A 19135-nucleotide genomic window follows, 5' to 3' on the forward strand; every position below is an offset into this window, starting at 1 on the left:
TTTTCCATATGAAACGATGTGATAAAAACGATTTTGCGTCGAAACCAAAAGAGATAATTGAATGGAGTCAAAGAAAGATCTGTAGAACTTGCTGAGATGCATTATTTCCATGATAATAATGGTGATGTTTATTATTTACTATTTTAAGAAAATTCACGAAAATGCTAATATTAGAACTAACTTTAAACTAATTTACTTTTAAAAGAATACTAAATTCACTTAACTGAAAGGTATTACTACATTTTTCACTGTAAAATTTTCCTGGCTTTCGAATAAAAAGAAAAACAGTACAATAAGTGCCATAATTTTTCAATTAGAGCTGGTACTAGTGAAAATGAGATAAAAATATCAAAGTTGAGTAACCCAAAATCATGAAAATAAGAAAAGGTAAGTGTATCATGTCAAAGAACGAATTAAGCAGCTCGTCAAGACTAACAATCTGAATTATTAAAATGATGAGGTTAACTATAAGGATTTTCAAGAAATGAACGAAAAACCGTTCAAAATTGTTTAATTTTCAATAAATTACTTTGAAAAGGCTACTTAATCTCATTAGCTGAAACATGTAAGGGCATCACTCAATGCACAATTTTCTCATCTTTCGAATGGAACTGAAATATTTAAAATACAAAGTATACTTTTAAAGTTAGAGGTATTTTAAGACATATAAGTTTTTACACAAAAAGTTCAATAACTCTGTAACGGTTGAGATTTGATGGTATGTGTAGAACAATTTTTTTCTCCAAATATGGCAGTCTATCACCCCCCGAGAGATTCTTAACCATGAACCAAACACCCTGTATATATATATATATATATATATATATATATATATATATATATATATATATATATATATATATATATATATATATATATATATATATATATATATATATATATATATATATATATATATATATATATATATATATATATATATATATATATATATATATATATATATATATATATATATATATATATATATATTGGCATCACTGTTTGCTATATTCCGGTCGTCAGTAGAGCTGATAGTTTTTTTTTTGATTTTTTAGTGTTTTACACTCGCGATTATTTTTATTCTCGTTTTATCTGTATATCGTTTTATTCGGTAGTACGTGTGCATTGAAATTTCGTGACTTCAAGCACGATTATATCTACCAGTGTGATTCGTGAAAGTGATTGTTTTTGGTTGTGATTTTTGTTTTCATTTGACATTATCACTGCACAGACGTTACGCTCAATTTTTTCGCCAAAAGCGACATCTGCTGGTGGGTAGTTGAGTTGTCGCACGTTGCGTGCAAGTTCGCTTCCATTGACGCACGTTACCCGTTAGCGTTTTCCTGCGCATATTGCATACCCGCTAGGCGTTATTTCTACATCAACAGCATGGCTTGTAAGAACTGCTCGAAAGTGGTTAATGATTCTGATCGAATAACATGTCGTGGATACTGCGGAAATTCGTTCCACATGATATGCGTCAAGATGGATTATGATGTTCGTGACGTCCTGGGAACCCACCCACGGAATCTATTCTGGATGTGCGACGGCTGTGCTGACTTATTCTCGAATGATAATTTTCGTAGAATGGCTTCGCGTTGTTGCGACATAGTGCCTGACAACAATTCTCTGAAATCTATAAAGAACGACATAGCTGATTTGAAAGATGTCGTCAAAGCTCTCTCGGTTAAAGTTGACTCAAAACCGCTATCCCCAACTATAACGCCTTGGAATCGAATTGCTGAATATAATCCAGTTTCAAACACGCCTAAGCGCAAACGGGAAGATGATTCGCTCAAAACAAAAATTCCAAATATTCGTGGATCCAAAGCTGCGTTTGAAACAATAAAAACAATTTCACCACCTGAGGAGCTGTTATGGGTTTACTTGTCAGCATTCGATCCCAGCACGACGGATGATGAAGTTTCTACCCTTGTGAAAGATTGTCTGGGGGAGAATCTGCAACCGAGAATAGTTCGTCTAGTTCCTAAGGACAAGGATCTCTCAACTTTGAGCTTCATTACTTTCAAAGTTGGCGTTAGCAAATCATACAGGGATAAGGCTCTGTCCAAAGACTCTTGGCCGGAGAACATCTACTTTCGTGAATTTGTGACCAATTCAAAAATCCAACGACCTATCATCAGGATTACGGCGGAGAAGAATCCATCTGGTGGTGAACAGTAGCGCCAAGCTGTTCCGGATAAACTCATCTGTCCAACTTCTTGTATCCCGGCGAGCGATTTAGGTTTACCTGGCGAATCGGCGACTTCTTCTGTGTCAGGTAAAGCCAAGAAGGGTATATGTCCTTCCGAAGCAATACAAGATGCTGCACGCCCTCAATGTAAATTTCACTTACAGTCTGCTGATGAACACAACTCTACCGCCGCTGTGAATCTTCAATGTCAAAAACAAAATTTGGATCCCATCGTAACGAGCACGTCTCTTCATAGCACATTCGGCTCTACAACGATCACAGAAGGACTAAGCACTCTATGCTATGCTGGTATGACTCATCGCACCCTGGGACGCACTGCTGCTAGCACTATGGAAGCCCTAGATCCCCCTGCCACAGTCGAGCCATTGCAGCCAGCGTTCACCAGTCGTCCCGGTCCTGTGTGCAGGAGTGGTGAAGGGGTCTTCCAAATCGATACCAACGGCAATCAATCGCGGCATTCAAACCTACAAATATATTACCAGAATGCCGGTGGTATGAATTCAGTAATCGAAGATTATTTGGTAGCAAGTTCGGATGAATGCTTCGACATAATCGCCCTCACAGAGACGTGGCTTAGCGATAGCACTCTGTCAGTGCAAGCATTTGGTGCCAACTACGATGTTTTCCGAACTGATCGCAGCTCACGTAACAGTCTCAAGGCTACCGGCGGCGGGGTACTTGTGGCTATCCATCGTCGATTGAAAGCGCAACTGATTGACGATACTTTGGGGGTCTGTGTCGAGCAGGTGTGGGTGCGGATCAAACTGGCTGGCTACGCACTTTTTCTTTGCGTGGTTTATCTTCCACCGGACCGCACTCGCGATTCGACATTGATTGATTCACATACTGAGTCACTGGAACGGATTTCCGCTCAAGCAAGCCCGGTTGATGAGATCCTGATTGTTGGTGATTTCAATTTCTCCGGATTAAAATGGCGCTCTGCTTCTGACGGATTTATGTTCGCTGATCCCGAATTGTCATCTTTTCATGCTGGTATCACCAGTTTGCTTGACTGCTACAGTCTAAATCTGCTGCGCCAAACGAATAATGTGGTGAACGAGAACAACAGAATCCTTGATCTCTGTTTTTCGAGCAAATCTGACTACGCGCCAAAAGTTACCGCAGCACCGTTCCCCCTGGTAAAGACTGTTAGACATCACCCTCCCCTGCATATATTGCTTGAAGCGATTCGAGTGAAGCATGACTGCAATGCTTCTGACACCGTCAGCTATAATTTTAGAAAATCCAACTATAATAGCATTATTGACTTCCTGTCGAATATCCACTGGACTGAAATTCTCGACAATGATTATGTCAACGTTGCAGTGCAGACCTTCTCCAATGTTATGAGCTATGCTATCGATCGCTATGTACCCAAAAGAAGTGGCCTTCAATCTAAGCACCCAGCGTGGTACACTGCCGAGCTGAGACGGTTAAAAGCGACTAAAAGAGCCGCTCTGAAGAAGTACTCCAAGTTTGGGGGCTACGTGCTGCGACAACACTACGTTCATGTTAACCAAGTCTATAAAAAGACATCGAAGCGTTGCCATGCCGATTACTTGCGAAACGTGCAACATAAGTTGAAGTCCGAACCTAAAACATTCTGGAAGCATGTAAACGAGCAAAGAAAGGAATCCGGGTTGCCTTCAACGATGAGCTATGGAGGACGTATGAGCTCTAGTTTACAGGAGATCTGCCAACTATTCTCTGAAAAGTTCGCGAGTGTTTTCTCCAACGAGAAACTGACACCGACCCAGGCTTCACGCGCGGCTCTCAATGTACCTCAATCATACCAGTCTTTGAACTCTATCAATATCGACAATAATATGGTACAACTGGCGATTAGCAAAATGAAGGCTTCAACCTCGGCAGGCCCAGATGGTATACCAACTATTATTCTAAAAAAATGCTCTGCCGGTCTAATTGAACCTCTTTGTCATCTGTTTCAATTGTCGCTATCAACCGGAGTATTTCCCGAACTCTGGAAATCCTCCTTCATGTTTCCAGTTCACAAAAAAGGTGATAAAAAGGTAGTTGACAATTACCGTGGTATTACAACGCTAAGCGCAATTCCTAAGCTGTTTGAAATGGCTGTGTTGGAACCCATCTCCAGCCACTGCAAACAGTATATCTCCGAGACTCAGCATGGATTTATGCCGAAACGTTCAACATCTACGAATCTTCTGTCGTTCACAACATATGTTACAGATGCTATGTCGGACGGCCTTCAAACTGATGTTATCTACACGGATCTTTCAGCTGCTTTTGACAAGATAAATCACGCTATTGCAGTGGCAAAATTGGATAGACTTGGCTTTGGTACTAATATTCTCCGTTGGATGCAATCGTATCTCAGTGATCGTCGTCTAGCAGTCAAGATAGGTGATTGTGTATCCGAAGAGTTCTTTGCTTCATCTGGTATTCCGCAAGGCAGCCATCTCGGTCCATTGATTTTTCTTCTGTATTTCAACGACGTTAACTTTTGTTTAGAAGGACCACGGTTGTCTTTCGCCGACGACCTCAAGTTATACCATAGAATACGGAATACTGATGATGCAGCTTTCCTTCAACGCCAACTGGAAACCTTTGCGGAATGGTGCGAGATCAACCGAATGACCCTAAACCCCAAGAAATGTACGGTCATTACGTTCTCGAGGAAAAAAACGCCAATTCGATTCAATTACTGTCTAGCTGAATCCACAATTGACAGAGCGAATTGCGTCAAAGATCTCGGAGTTTTTCTCGATGAACAACTGACGTTTAAACAGCATATCAGCTATATTGTCGCAAAGGCATCACGCTGTTTGGGGTTCATAATGAGAATATCTAAGCACTTTTCAGATATTTACTGCTTGAAATCTCTCTACTGCTCACTCGTTCGATCAACTCTGGAATATTGTTCAGTTGTGTGGAACCCTCATTATCTCAACGGTGTCCATCGAATTGAGACAGTGCCCTTCGTCGATTGCCTTGGAGCAATCCTCACCAGCTGCCAAGTTATGAAAGCCGGGGTTTGCTTATTGGACTCGATACATTGCAAGTGCGACGGGATCTATTCCGTGCTATGACGATTTCGGATATTTTGCAAGATCGAATTGACTGCCCCGAGCTTCTCAGTGCGATAAATATGAATGTTCGCCCTCGCGCCCTTCGCAATAATTTATTCCTCCGATTACCTCTTCGCCGGACTAACTATGGAGTAAACGGTGCCATCATTGGTTTGCAGCGGACCTTCAACAGAGTGTCATCCGAGTTCGATCTTCACATTCCACGTAGCAGATTACATGTTGACTTTTTAAATAGATTAAGAAATTATCATTAGGACCACACTGTGTCTGTTGATATTAATTAATTATAAATAAATATATATATATATATATATATATATATATATATATATATATATATATATATATATATATATATATATATATATATATATATATATATATATATATATATATATATATATATATATATATATATATATATATATATATATATATATATATATATATATATATATATATATATATATATATATATATATATATATATATATATATATATATATATATATATATATATATATATATATTTTGGAATTTACGCGGTATACCCTTTATCGCGGATTCTTAAATTTAAGTGGTCTTCATTTACGCGGATTTTGAAATTTACGCGGTTTTCATTTACGCGGCTCGTATCCCCCGCGTAAAAAAAAACCTGAGTATATATATATATATATATATATATATATATATATATATATATATATATATATATATATATATATATATATATATATATATATATATATATCTATCTATATATATATATATATATATATATATATATATATATATATATATATATATATATATATATATATATATATATATATATATATATATATATATATATATATATATATATATATATATATATATATATATATCATTAACCCTCCGGAAGTCGCGCTTATGGCCCACTGAACGAGCAGCCGCTGATGCTTTAAGACGATTTTGCTAGATTTTCAGAGCAGCGTGCACTGCCGGAAAGTTAAACAAGATCTCGATTCATCAAATTATTGCGTCAAGATAAATTCCCGAAATATGCCTATTTTTCGTGCTCTATAGTGGTGTAACCCCTCAATAATTAGTTCTGGACGGCATTTTTCTTCTGTGCCATCATTTAAATAAATTAGTTGGTTTTCTCTCGAATTTCCACGCGATGGATTAACAAGAGAGAGAATTAAAATTAAAACCCAACATGTTCGGGTACGAGTATAGCAAAGAAGTTCAAAATGGCAAATCCACCGTCTTTGCAGTACATACTAAATTGTTCCAAGGAACGTTTATCTGTTTACCGTGATTTTATAATTTGTAAAACTTATAATATTAAGTTTATGTATCAGAGGATGTTTATGACCTCACCGAATAAAAATCTTCTTGTGTAAACCTTGAACCTATAGTTGATTTCGTGACGTGAGGATGTGCTTTTGTTTTCCTTTCGATCCGAAAAAGGAATACGATCTACGTTTATGCCAAAAATTAACGTAAACTTCGTATTCTATACATATATTAATCAATTCACATGTATGTATTCATGCATACACTTCGAATCGAGTATACTTCCGTCATTTTTATTCTTAGTCCAATTAGGTGATTCAAATTTTCTGATAAACAGAAGTATAGGATTTTATTCATGATGAAATAAGTTTTTATGGATATTTAGTAATATTATATCAGACAATACTAATTATCCTCAACATATTCCATTTTCTTCTCAAAATTTATCAATTTCGAATGCTCTAGTAATGCTAACAAAGTAAGTACGTAATAGTTTATTAGTTCTGCACTTTAGGAGTGAGTCGCATTTTAGTCATGCTTGGGTCAGTAAAAGCCAAATATTTTACGCTTTTTTGGCTATTCTCGAGCGACGTAGCGATACAAAAAAATATTTCGTTCTAATTCTAATATAAAATTTTTGAAAATCTACACTTGTACTGCATTACAACGATAGCATTAGTTAGACTAATAATATAGTGCAATAAAAGCAGAATGTTGAAAGTTGTTCTACGTGGCTTATGAATTGCGCTTGAATTTCAATTGCAAATATGTGAAATCGTTCAACGTATCTTTGGTATGAGTGCAAAGAACTAGAATATTTGAGTGAAAATTCTGCTAAAAAATCGATGAAAAGTTCTATGGGCGATGTCAATATATTAAACGAAAGCTTTTAATCCCAAAAATGATAAAAAAAATGTTAAGATTGTTTATTAACCAATTTATGTATGTGAAACTTCTTGTACCATTACCACTACCATGTATCATTAATGTAGCCATTGCTAATTACGGCTCCTATGGGACATGCAACTATAGATACATTAGCTCAACTATATGTGCAAAGGAGCTCAAAATTCAACGCAATTTTTTTCAACTGTTTTTTTCAGCAAATTTCCAAGCTTGCAATTGGAACTTTTCATTGTTCCTTTCCTAGTACCTTTATGATAAAACACCTCATTCAAGAAAGTTATAATGAGGAATAATTTATCACACAAAAATCGCTTGTTTAAACTTGAGGAAACACCTTACTTGTTACTTGAAAATACGAAAATTTCATAGAGATTGACAGAGATTCCGACAGATACTAGCAGATACCTAATACTCTGTTTTGCTGTTGATATTACGTGCAATGAATCCGTGCGTTATAATTACAGTCTAAAATACTAACTGACGCAAAAATCTAGAATACGTATAATAAACATTGTTGCTGCTGACCCATTTATAACATCCTTTTATGGAACACATGATTCATTGTACATTTAAAATAAGCGTGAACACTAGTGGCCTTTTTTCTTGACCCCGAAACTGAGCCAATTTATTTCGCTCATTGACGCGCAGAATCCCCTTCCTAGCTCACATGCTCTTGAAACACTTCCACGCAAAATAATAGACAAATGAACAACGGGTGTACGCTCAATTGTGATGTTGTATGTAAATTATTTATCGCCACAAGCGTCAAGCCTGTTTAAACTTGTAAGATTAAGTTATAATAAAACTATTAATACTTATAACACGAGTTTGCATATCAGGGGCCTCTGGTCATTATAAAACTGTCTATACGATGATACGTAAAAAGTTTTCCCAATTTGCTCCGAGGACCGAGTACTTTGAGTTTTGCAGGTAGTGTAACAATACTTTATAAACTCGTTCGCTTTACCAAGCAACTTGTATGGAATCTTCAGTAGAAAATCATATAAGCTTGAAATAAGTCACCACCATCCACACAACACAACGCAACAACCTGTGCAAATCAAATCAATTTCATCCGCACTGCCGCTTGTAAGACGAAAACAAACCAAAGATCACACGCCAGTGAATACACGCCAGTGAATACACCACAGCGACTCTGGGGCGCGCGCGGTGGTGACTTTATCTGAGCGCGCCACAGAGAATTTGAAGAGCAAGAGAGCACGGTTATCTCGTACCCAACTACCTCAACACCAGCGCACACTTGAAATCGGTCTATACAGCTCCGAAAGAAAGAGCGTTCTGCTTTTTTTTCTGTGGCGTGTGATCATTGTATCCTCTGTGTAGGCATCACACTTACGCGCCAGTGCATCACTAGGGTGAAATGCCATTACTGCGCAGCAGAAAATACATCACAGTGTAATCCTCTGACCTGCCCCGTCGGTTCAACAACGAAATGCAGCTGCACACATTCACAGTTCGTGATGAAAAATCGACCTGCTATGCGTCTCAACACCGAAACAACAAATTTTATCCGGAAGCAGAAATTTTGGCTGTCCTGGTAAGCATCTTGGGCAGTATATGTCCCGTCGAAGCAACAAATGATACTACCACCCTCAGCAAGTTTCCACCGTTCCCAGCTTCCCCCGCTGCCGCTAAGCCCTGTTGCTATTCGTCGTGTCAGCGAAACAGAAACAAATGCAGAATACAGTGTTACTTCACTGCACTCATCAACTATCCGTCTCGATTGTGTAACAATAAAATGATTACGCAAGCGCTCGTCGTCAGGCAAAATTCGACTATCTTCGCCGTCTGCAGCAGCAACAAACTGGATGTGAAAGCAGCATCTTTCGATTCCCTGTTTCCATCTCTCCATACTCACCGCGCCACCGTATCGACACCCAGCGACTATCTGTCCAGTCGGGGAAAACGTACGCAAGCGTCCACCGGTTGTGATGGCACCCTGCATAGAACGAAAATGTCAGCCGCGTCGCCAGTTTCGACGGTAAGCATTTTGGACAGTATATGTCCCGTCGAAGCAACACATCCCTAGTAACAATCGAGGTTTTATGATAGTTTTGTAGCCACTGATAAAACTTAGATTGCACTTGTAGCGTGCTATAAAACTTCAATTGTTACATCATATGATCAGGGTTGTTCAGACGATACATTTTTCACGATAATTTATCGGCGTTACTCGTTAACGATAATGTATCGTCATCGGAAACTTCGTTAACGATAAAGTATCGTCGCCTTCATCGTTATCGTCGATAATTATATCGTCGGATTCATCGTCATCGTCGATAATTATATCGTCGGATTCATCGTCATCGTCGGTTCATCGGTTATCGCGATACGTTTTGCGTTACTTTCCTGTTTATGGGAGTTGAAGTTGATGCGGTTAACTTTCAATTGTTGAGAAATAAATAGTTATTGAATGACATTGGCAGTTGAATATCAATTGTTTTGGACATTTTCTATGCACAGTGGGGTCCGACGATACGTCAAAATGAAATTTTTTCAACTTTTCGGGAAAGTGTATTATATTGAAGAAAAAGTTTTTGGTAATAATAAAAAAAAAAATAAATAAAAATAAAAAGTTTTTGGTAATAATAAAAAAAAAGGTAAAATCAATAATTTTGCACATTTTCAATACGTAGAAGGGTCCAACGATGTGTAAAAATGGATTTTTTCAGCTTTTCGAGTAAGTTGATGCACTGAAGAGTCCCAGGTGCACAGTGTTTCCAAGCGGCAAAAAGGTCATCAAAATTGTTGTGACCATGAAGAACAAATTTTGAGCTGTTGTGTAATTAGTATTTTAGCACGCAAAAACATATATTTAAAAAAAACTACTAAACCACTATTATTAGACCATTCACAAATTACACTACACATTCATGTAGTGTGGCGATTAACAGATTTTATAATAATTTTAATTTAAACTAGAAGATTTTAAATTTTAAATAGGACAATATACATATTTCCAATGTTTTATTTCCTTTTCTAGTTGGGAAGCTTTTAGCCCCCTCCTCCGTTTCTTCTCTCCACTATGTAACAAGATGCTTCATGCTTCCTTCTGTTACCCTTAAATATGTAGTGTAATTTATAAACGGCATCATAATAGAGTTTTAGTCGTTTTTTGAATACAGCGAAGACCCGTTTTTATCAGCCCCTTGGTGAATTTTAGGCTGGTGAAACGATAACATTGACAAAATCGGCACATATTTTTTCTGGTTCTGAAGAGACGAAGTCGAAACGCAAACATATTTTTTCTTTCTTTTTAATAAACCGCAGCGGTTAAAATATTCTTCTTTAGTCCCTCAATAAAGCCTCATAACCCGTTCTGATCATTTAGTAAAAATTTCCCTTAAGGAAGTCTTACAGTATTTTTATTTTTGTAAATTTTGCATCTCTAATATTAGAAAAATATGCTAAAGAAGGATTACTCGAATTTGACTTGAACGTAGGCTAGAGCCCACCAAACGGTTTTGATAGTGTTTGTTTTACAGTCTCGTAATGCGATAGCTTCGTCTGCGGAAATTTGCGGCTTCCATACCAAAATATTGCTTTTTGGACACTAAAACGTTCGATAACTTCTAAGTTGTAAGAGATACAAATAAACTTACATTACAAAAATTCTGTATTTTCTTACGCAGAACAAAATCGTGGAACATTTTGAAATTCTACAAAATTACCAGGAAAAGTATTTAAAAAAAGTAATTTTCAGGGGTATATCAATGAAATCTTCACAAATGTATATTAAAATCGACAGATAGACACATAGTCTCTTCAGCGAAGTTAATACTTAAGATATTCTCAACAACTTTGCCAAATAGTTTTTTTTTTATTTTCATGAATGACCAAACAAAAACTTGCTTTTCAGCTTTAGAGGGATTAATCACCCAACTAATACTTTATAAAAAGTTCATGAAAAGGTGGAAAAATTGCTATTTTGACCCACCGACGGAACATTGAAAATGCCCAAAACTATTGATTTTCACTTACCAATAGCTTCTTCAATATAATAAACTCCCCAAAAGTTGAACAAAATCCATTCCGACACATCGTCGAACCCCCTGTGTATTGAAAATGTCCAAAACTATTGATTGTCAACTGCCAATAACTTTCCCTTCAATATAAAACACTCCCGAAAATATAACGTAACTTTCATTAATGTGTACGCAGCATCGGGAACTCAAAATCGCAACGCAAGGGAAAATTTCTACAAAGCAGTTTTACCATACTACTTCTATAATGCTACGAACACTGTCATCATTGGTGGTGATTTCAATTCGGTAGTGTGTGTGTGTGTTAACCTTTCTATCTCCCACTAGCTGGTAGTGATTTACAGAAAAAAGATGTTTGCATGTATTTAGACATTCATGCAAATAACTTGGTTCACGGATTTAGGAAGGTGTTAGCTCAATTGACTTTCCGATGACCCATTTCGTGTACAGAGCCAGCCATGTTCCGAGGTCATCATTCCATCAACTAGCCCCGCCTTACTGTAATGTTTGTATCAATTGGATTGTAACATTGCAGTAAAACTTTCGATTCCATTTAAGCAGGAAATCGACGCGTATTTAGTATATTGGTTCAATTTGTATATATATATATATATATATATATATATATATATATATATATATATATATATATATATATATATATATATATATATATATATATATATATATATATATATATATATATATATATATATATATATATATATATATATATATATATATATATATATATATATATATATATATATATATATATATATATATATATATATATATATATATATATATATATATATATATATATATATATATATATATATATATATATATATATATATATATATATATATATATATATATATATATATATATATATATATATATATATATATATATATATATATATATATATATATATATATATATATATATATATATATATATATATATATATATATATATATATATATATATATATATATATATATATATATATATATATATATATATATATATATATATATATATATATATATATATATATATATATATATATATATATATATATATAACACATAACATAACACATGTGTACTATAAAACTTACCATTTTTGCAGTTTTCTACCTTCATTCCTATCTCCCATTTATGTCTCCTTTGACTCTCATCCACATTTCTTGAATTCCTGCTTATTTAAGAAAGAAAAGGGGAAATAGTAACAAAAAAAACTGATAGACTCCGTGTTTTCCTCAGCGCTTCCGTTTTTTTAGTCTGGTGTCACTGCCCGTTGGACTTGTGTAAGTTGTTCCATCGGAGATCTCCAAGGAGCTGTAATTGGAGGAAGATCTGACTTCTATCCATAAATATTAGTTTTTCACATTAATAGATTATATATGTGCACTACAAAATAATCCCGTGTATAATGCAACCATTTTTTGAACATTTTTATGTACATATACACACATATACACATAAAATAAAAATACATAGATAAACACATGTACACATAAAAATATACACATACATTCATACACACATACATATACAATACCTACATACATATACACATTGTAATACATGTTTACATACATACACACAATTACATACATATACTCCAGTTGAAGGAGGACCCCACGATGAACAGCTCTACTATACAAGAGATTACCACATCACTGGGTGAAAGGGCAGAAGTTAAAGCCTTAAGCCCGTACACAGTGATTATGTGTATAGACCAGGATGATATCAGGACTGTTAACGAGCTAAAAGGTGCACTGAAGCTACATTTTAACCTGGTCGAGTTGCTCATGACGATCCGGTTAACTAAGGAGTACGTAGGGGCTCAGACAGGGATGACTTTTTTTTTCGTCGTCTGCTGCTGACAAGGCGCTTGAGGTAGGGCAACTTACGGTTGGGTGCCAATTGAGGGCCACCTCTCGAGTGAATAAACAAGCGGAGAATTACTTCAGGTGTTTGATATTTGGCAGAAGCTTGCAAGGACCCGGACATATCCATGATGTGTTGGAATTGCGGAAACCTGGACCATCTTACGAGAGACAAAGTGTATGTTTGGCGCTCTAGCGGACGGAACGTCCCTCAGACGGATGGCTTCAGTTGCCCTGCCCATCTACATACATATCACATACACAGATCTACACACATACTTGTACATATATGTATATATTCATCTTTTTTTCTCTTTACTTTTCTCTGTGTTCTTATAATTATAATCAAGGAGTATTTGCGAATAATAATAATAATTGTGTTGTTTCTGATTTATTTTTTATTTGTTTTTTTTTATTGGCAGGGAAAACCAAGTATGTTAGGTAAAAAACCCTGCATCTTTTCGATTCTGTTTATACCCCTCCCAATACAGCCCAATATACGCGCCACTAAGCTTTTCTTTTAACAGATTCTCTAACTTTCCTTTTCTACCCTACAAAATAGTTATTTGTTCTTTTGATTCATTTTTATAATTATACCCTATTTCCTATTTAGCTACGTATCCTCAATTTCAGAGCAAGATTCTTCTTCACTACCTATTTTGTTGTACATCTCTTCCACCTTTCTGTTAAATTTATTTTTTGTTCTCGCAAATATTTTCCATTCAGTTTCTGATAATTCTGGTATTTTTTCTTTATTTTCCATTATTGTATTATTCCAAGTTTTTGCTGGTCTGCCTATTTTCCTTTCTTTAAATTCTAATCGTTGAGCAATTTTTAGGGGATGCCCCCTTTCCCTTCTTTGAATATGTGCCCAATATTTAAGCTGCAATACTCTTATTCTGTTCACTGCTGTTTTACCTTTAAATAATTTTGATACTTTAATCCTACCTCTTGGTCTATCTCTGGAATATTTTAATAATTCTTTTATTATTTGAATCTCGTACCTTGCTATTGATTTTCTGTTTCTTTTTAATAAAGCTGCTCCTTTTAATCCGTATGTCATTGCTGGAGAAATCACTGTCATATAAATCAATTTGGCAATTTTCCAACTTGGTTTAAATTTTCTCATAAATTCTATCACTATCTTTGCACTGTTTGTTGCCTGTCTACAATTCTTTTACTGTCTTCGTTATTATTAATATGTCATCTGCAAAAGCTAAACAAACAGGTAAATGCTTATTATTCAATTCAAGTAGATTTAATGAAGGAAACTTAGCCTTAACTTCTTTTAAAATTTTCTGGATTATTAACGTGAATATGTATGGGGACATTGGACAACCTTGTGTAATGCCTTTTTCTTTCATTCTTTTCTCTGTTTCTATGCCTTCCCAAAGAATACTTGTCAACTCATAATTAATTGTCTGTCTAACACTGTTGATTATATGTTGCGGTACTCCAAGTTCAAACAGTATTTCCTGTATTGAATCCAGATTCACCATGTCAAATGCTTTTTTTATATCTAATGAAGCTACTATCACTGTTTCTCCCCTATTCCAGTATGCCTCCATATATCTTCTAACGTAAAACATTTGATCATCAGTTGACCGATTATTAACGAATGCTGCTTGATGATTTCCCGGTTCTCCAGAATATTCCTTTAATCTTCTAACTAGCCAAGTTGCATAAATTTTATACCCTACGCTACTCAGCGTTATTCTTCTGAAATCTGCAGTATTTTTTGGGGCTTTCTTCTTGGGTGTAGGTATCTGCAGAGCTTCTCTCCATTGGTCCGGTATTTCATTTGTTTCCCATACTTTCCTTATTATTATCCATAATTCTTCTATTATTTCATCGTTCGCATATTTAAGATATTCATTTTTAATTCCATCCTTGCCTGATGCTTTACCATTTGTAAGATTTCGAATTATTTCCCTAATTTCGATTTTTGTTGGAGGTTCGATTAGTTTTTCTTTAACTGGATCATTTGGTATTGTTAAAGTTTGTCCAGAGGAATTTTCTAATTCTGTTATCCATTTTTTCATTGGGATTATTGGGTTTTTGTTTGCTTTGCTTCTTGTAAACTGTTTCAAATAGTTGTATGAACGTTTCATTCTTTCTCCAACTTCAAAATCCTCTAACTCATTGTAGAATTTAATTATTTCTTTTTCTTTGTGTTCTTTTATTTTTGCTTTGTAGAGCTGCCGTTTTATTTTAATTTCCTTTCTATACCATTCAATGTCTATTCCTACCTCTTTTGCTTTTTTCAGTTTCTCTTGTGCGTTTCTAAGATCTTTCAGTGCAGCTTTTCTTTCGGGAGTTATAGGTATTTTTCTGTTCATAAGTACTTCTTTTGCACAAGTGTTAACTTTTTCTACTAATAACCCGTACGCTTTTGTTATATCCAAGTTGTCAATATTTATTTTGTTTTGGTTATTTAGAAGTTGATGATATCTTTTTTGCGTTCTCTCTTTTTGAAGCATTTTAGGTTGTATTTGGATTTTAAGTGATGTTTTATTTGGCTTCCCTGTTCCTTTTCCTTTTGTTATTCCTACCATTATTATTTTGTGATCAGTTCTTATCGATGTCCAGGAAGCCCGAATGAATTTTATTCCAAACATTGGATCAACTCTGTTTACAACATGATCTATTTGGGATTCAGAAGTTCCATTTGTCCATGTTGTCAGCAGTGTTCTATCAAAATTCATTGAACTCACTTTCATATTGTGCATTCTAAGAAACATCTTCATAAAATCTCCGTTTTCATTCGATATTTCGTGCCCTATAAATTCACCTAACAATTCCTTTTCACATTCATCTAAATCGTTTCTTCCAATTTGTGAGTTGAAATCCCCTATTATAATCATTTTATCTTTTTTTGGATTCGCATTTACATAACTACCTAGATCAGCATAGAAACTGTTAGCTCCTTCATTTGGTGCGTGCACATTCACTATAATCAGTTCATCATTATACTCTGACTTCTATCCATAAGTATTAGTTTTTCACATTAATAGATTATATATGTGCACTACAAAACAATCCCGTGTATAATGCAACCATTTTTTGAACATTTTTATGTACATATACACACATATACACATAAAATAAAAATACATAGATAAACACATGTACACATAAAAATATACACATACATTCATACACACATACATATACAATACCTACATACATATACACATTGTAATACATGTTTACATACATACACACATATACACAATTACATACACACCAAAAAATAATGAAATTTAAACGACATGTAAATCAATACGAATGTAAACATACAACGATTGAATCAAAAATTTGATTGAAAATTACGTTAAAATCAATTGGAGCATAAAACAGCATACAATTTTACACTTTCATTCATGTAATACTACATGTCATTCATTTTACAGCAGTATTCGAGTAAAAATCCATAAGAAGCGCATTGGTTTTCCGTTTAAAGAAACTGTAATTTTCAATCCACGTGTAAAATTATAATAAAATTCGTTGAAGAAAGCACGACAAGTCGTGTGTGTTTGTGGTGAAACTTAATTTTACATTTATATTCATGCTCCAAATATGTGCATGAAAATAAACTTAAAATTACAAAATATTTGTTTCTGTGTACATATACTCCAGTTGAAGGAGGACCCCACGATGAACAGCTCTACTATACAAGAGATTACCACATCACTGGGTGAAAGGGCAGAAGTTAAAGCCTTAAGCCCGTACACAGTGATTATGTGTATAGACCAGGATGATATCAGGACTGTTAACGAGCTAAAAGGTGCACTGAAGCTACATTTTAACCTGGTCGAGTTGCTCATGACGATCCGGTTAACTAAGGAGTACGTAGGGGCTCAGACAGGGATGACTTTTTTTTCGTCGTCTGCTGCTGACAAGGCGCTTGAGGTAGGGCAACTTACGGTTGGGTGCCAATTGAGGTCCACCTCTCGAGTGAATAAACAAGCGGAGAATTACTTCAGGTGTTTGATATTTGGCAGAAGCTTGCAAGGACCCGGACATATCCATGATGTGTTGGAATTGCGGAAACCTGGACCATCTTACGAGAGACAAAGTGCATGTTTGGCGCTCTAGCGGACGGAACGTCCCTCAGACGGATGGCTTCAATTGCCATGCCCATCTACATACATATCACATACACAGATCTACACACATACTTGTACATATATGTATATATTCATCTTTTTTTCTCTTTACTTTTCTCTGTGTTCTTATAATTATAATCAAGGAGTATTTGCGAATAATAATAATAATTGTGTTGTTTCTTATTTATTTTTTATTTGTTTTTTTTTATTGGCAGGGAAAACCAAGTATGTTAGGTAAAAAACCCTGCATCTTTTCGATTCTGTTTATACCCCTCCCAATACAGCCCAATATACGCGCCACTAAGCTTTTCTTTTAACAGATTCTCTAACTTTCCTTTTCTACCCTACAAAATAGTTATTTGTTCTTTTGATTCATTTTTATAATTATACCCTATTTCCTATTTAGCTACGTATCCTCAATTTCAGAGCAAGATTCTTCTTCACTACCTATTTTGTTGTACATCTCTTCCACCTTTCTGTTAAATTTATTTTTTGTTCTCGCAAATATTTTCCATTCAGTTTCTGATAATTCTGGTATTTTTTCTTTATTTTCCATTATTGTATTATTCCAAGTTTTTGCAGGTCTGCCTATTTTCCTTTCTTTAAATTCTAATCGTTGATCAATTTTTAGGGGATGCCCCTTTTCCCTTCTTTGAATATGTGCCCAATATTTAAGCTGCAATACTCTTATTCTGTTCACTGCTGTTTTACCTTTAAATAATTTTGATACTTTAATCCTACCTCTTGGTCTATCTCTGGAATATTTTAATAATTCTTTTATTATTTGAATCTCGTACCTTGCTATTGATTTTCTGTTTCTTTTTAATAAAGCTGCTCCTTTTAATCCGTATGTCATTGCTGGAGAAATCACTGTCATATAAATCAATTTGGCAATTTTCCAACTTGGTTTAAATTTTCTCATAAATTCTATCACTATCTTTGCACTGTTTGTTGCCTGTCTACACCTAATTCTTGTAATATTTGCTCTATCCAAAGTTTTCGTTAAATATGTTCCCAAGTACCTCATCGTTTTAACAACATTAATTTGGTCTCCATCGATCAGTAGTGTTAATGGTAGTTTTCTGTTTGTTGACGGTTCCCTAATAATAATTTCACTTTTACTTGGATTTAGCTCTAGTCCTACTTTCCTGAATTCTTCTTTTAATAATTTAACAATGCTGTCCAATTCTTTTACTGACTTCGTTATTATTAATATGTCATCTGCAAAAGCTAAAAAAACAGGTAAATGCTTATTATTCAATTCAAGTAGATTTAATGAAGGAAACTTAGCCTTAACTTCTTTTAAAATTTTCTGGATTATTAACGTGAATATGTATGGGGACATTGGACAACCTTGTTTAATGCCTTTTCCTTTCATTCTTTTCTCTGTTTCTATGCCTTCCCAAAGAATACTTGTCAACTCATAATTAATTGCCTGTCTAACACTGTTGATTATATGTTGCGGTACTCCAAGTTCAAACAGTATTTCCTGTATTGAATCCAGATTCACCATGTCAAATGCTTTTTACATTTCTTATAAAAGAAATGTATAGAATTCGCTCAAACTTTCAAGATTTTTTCCGAGGCCCGGAGGGCCGAGTCTTATATACCAATCGACTCAGCTCGACGATTTGGGACAATGTCTC

At 34.9% G+C, this 19135-nt stretch overlaps 1 protein-coding gene across 11 annotated transcripts in view; it reads left to right on the forward strand.

The window, feature by feature from the left end:
- The window catches only part of LOC131682902 (histone acetyltransferase KAT6A), a 418542-nt gene that overhangs the window by 159406 nt on the left and 240001 nt on the right, over window positions 1–19135 (forward strand). The gene's annotated exons all lie outside the window — the stretch shown is intronic.

Source organism: Topomyia yanbarensis, chromosome 2, assembly GCF_030247195.1.
Source record: "Topomyia yanbarensis strain Yona2022 chromosome 2, ASM3024719v1, whole genome shotgun sequence".
In the NCBI taxonomy this organism is placed as follows: domain Eukaryota; kingdom Metazoa; phylum Arthropoda; class Insecta; order Diptera; family Culicidae; genus Topomyia; species Topomyia yanbarensis.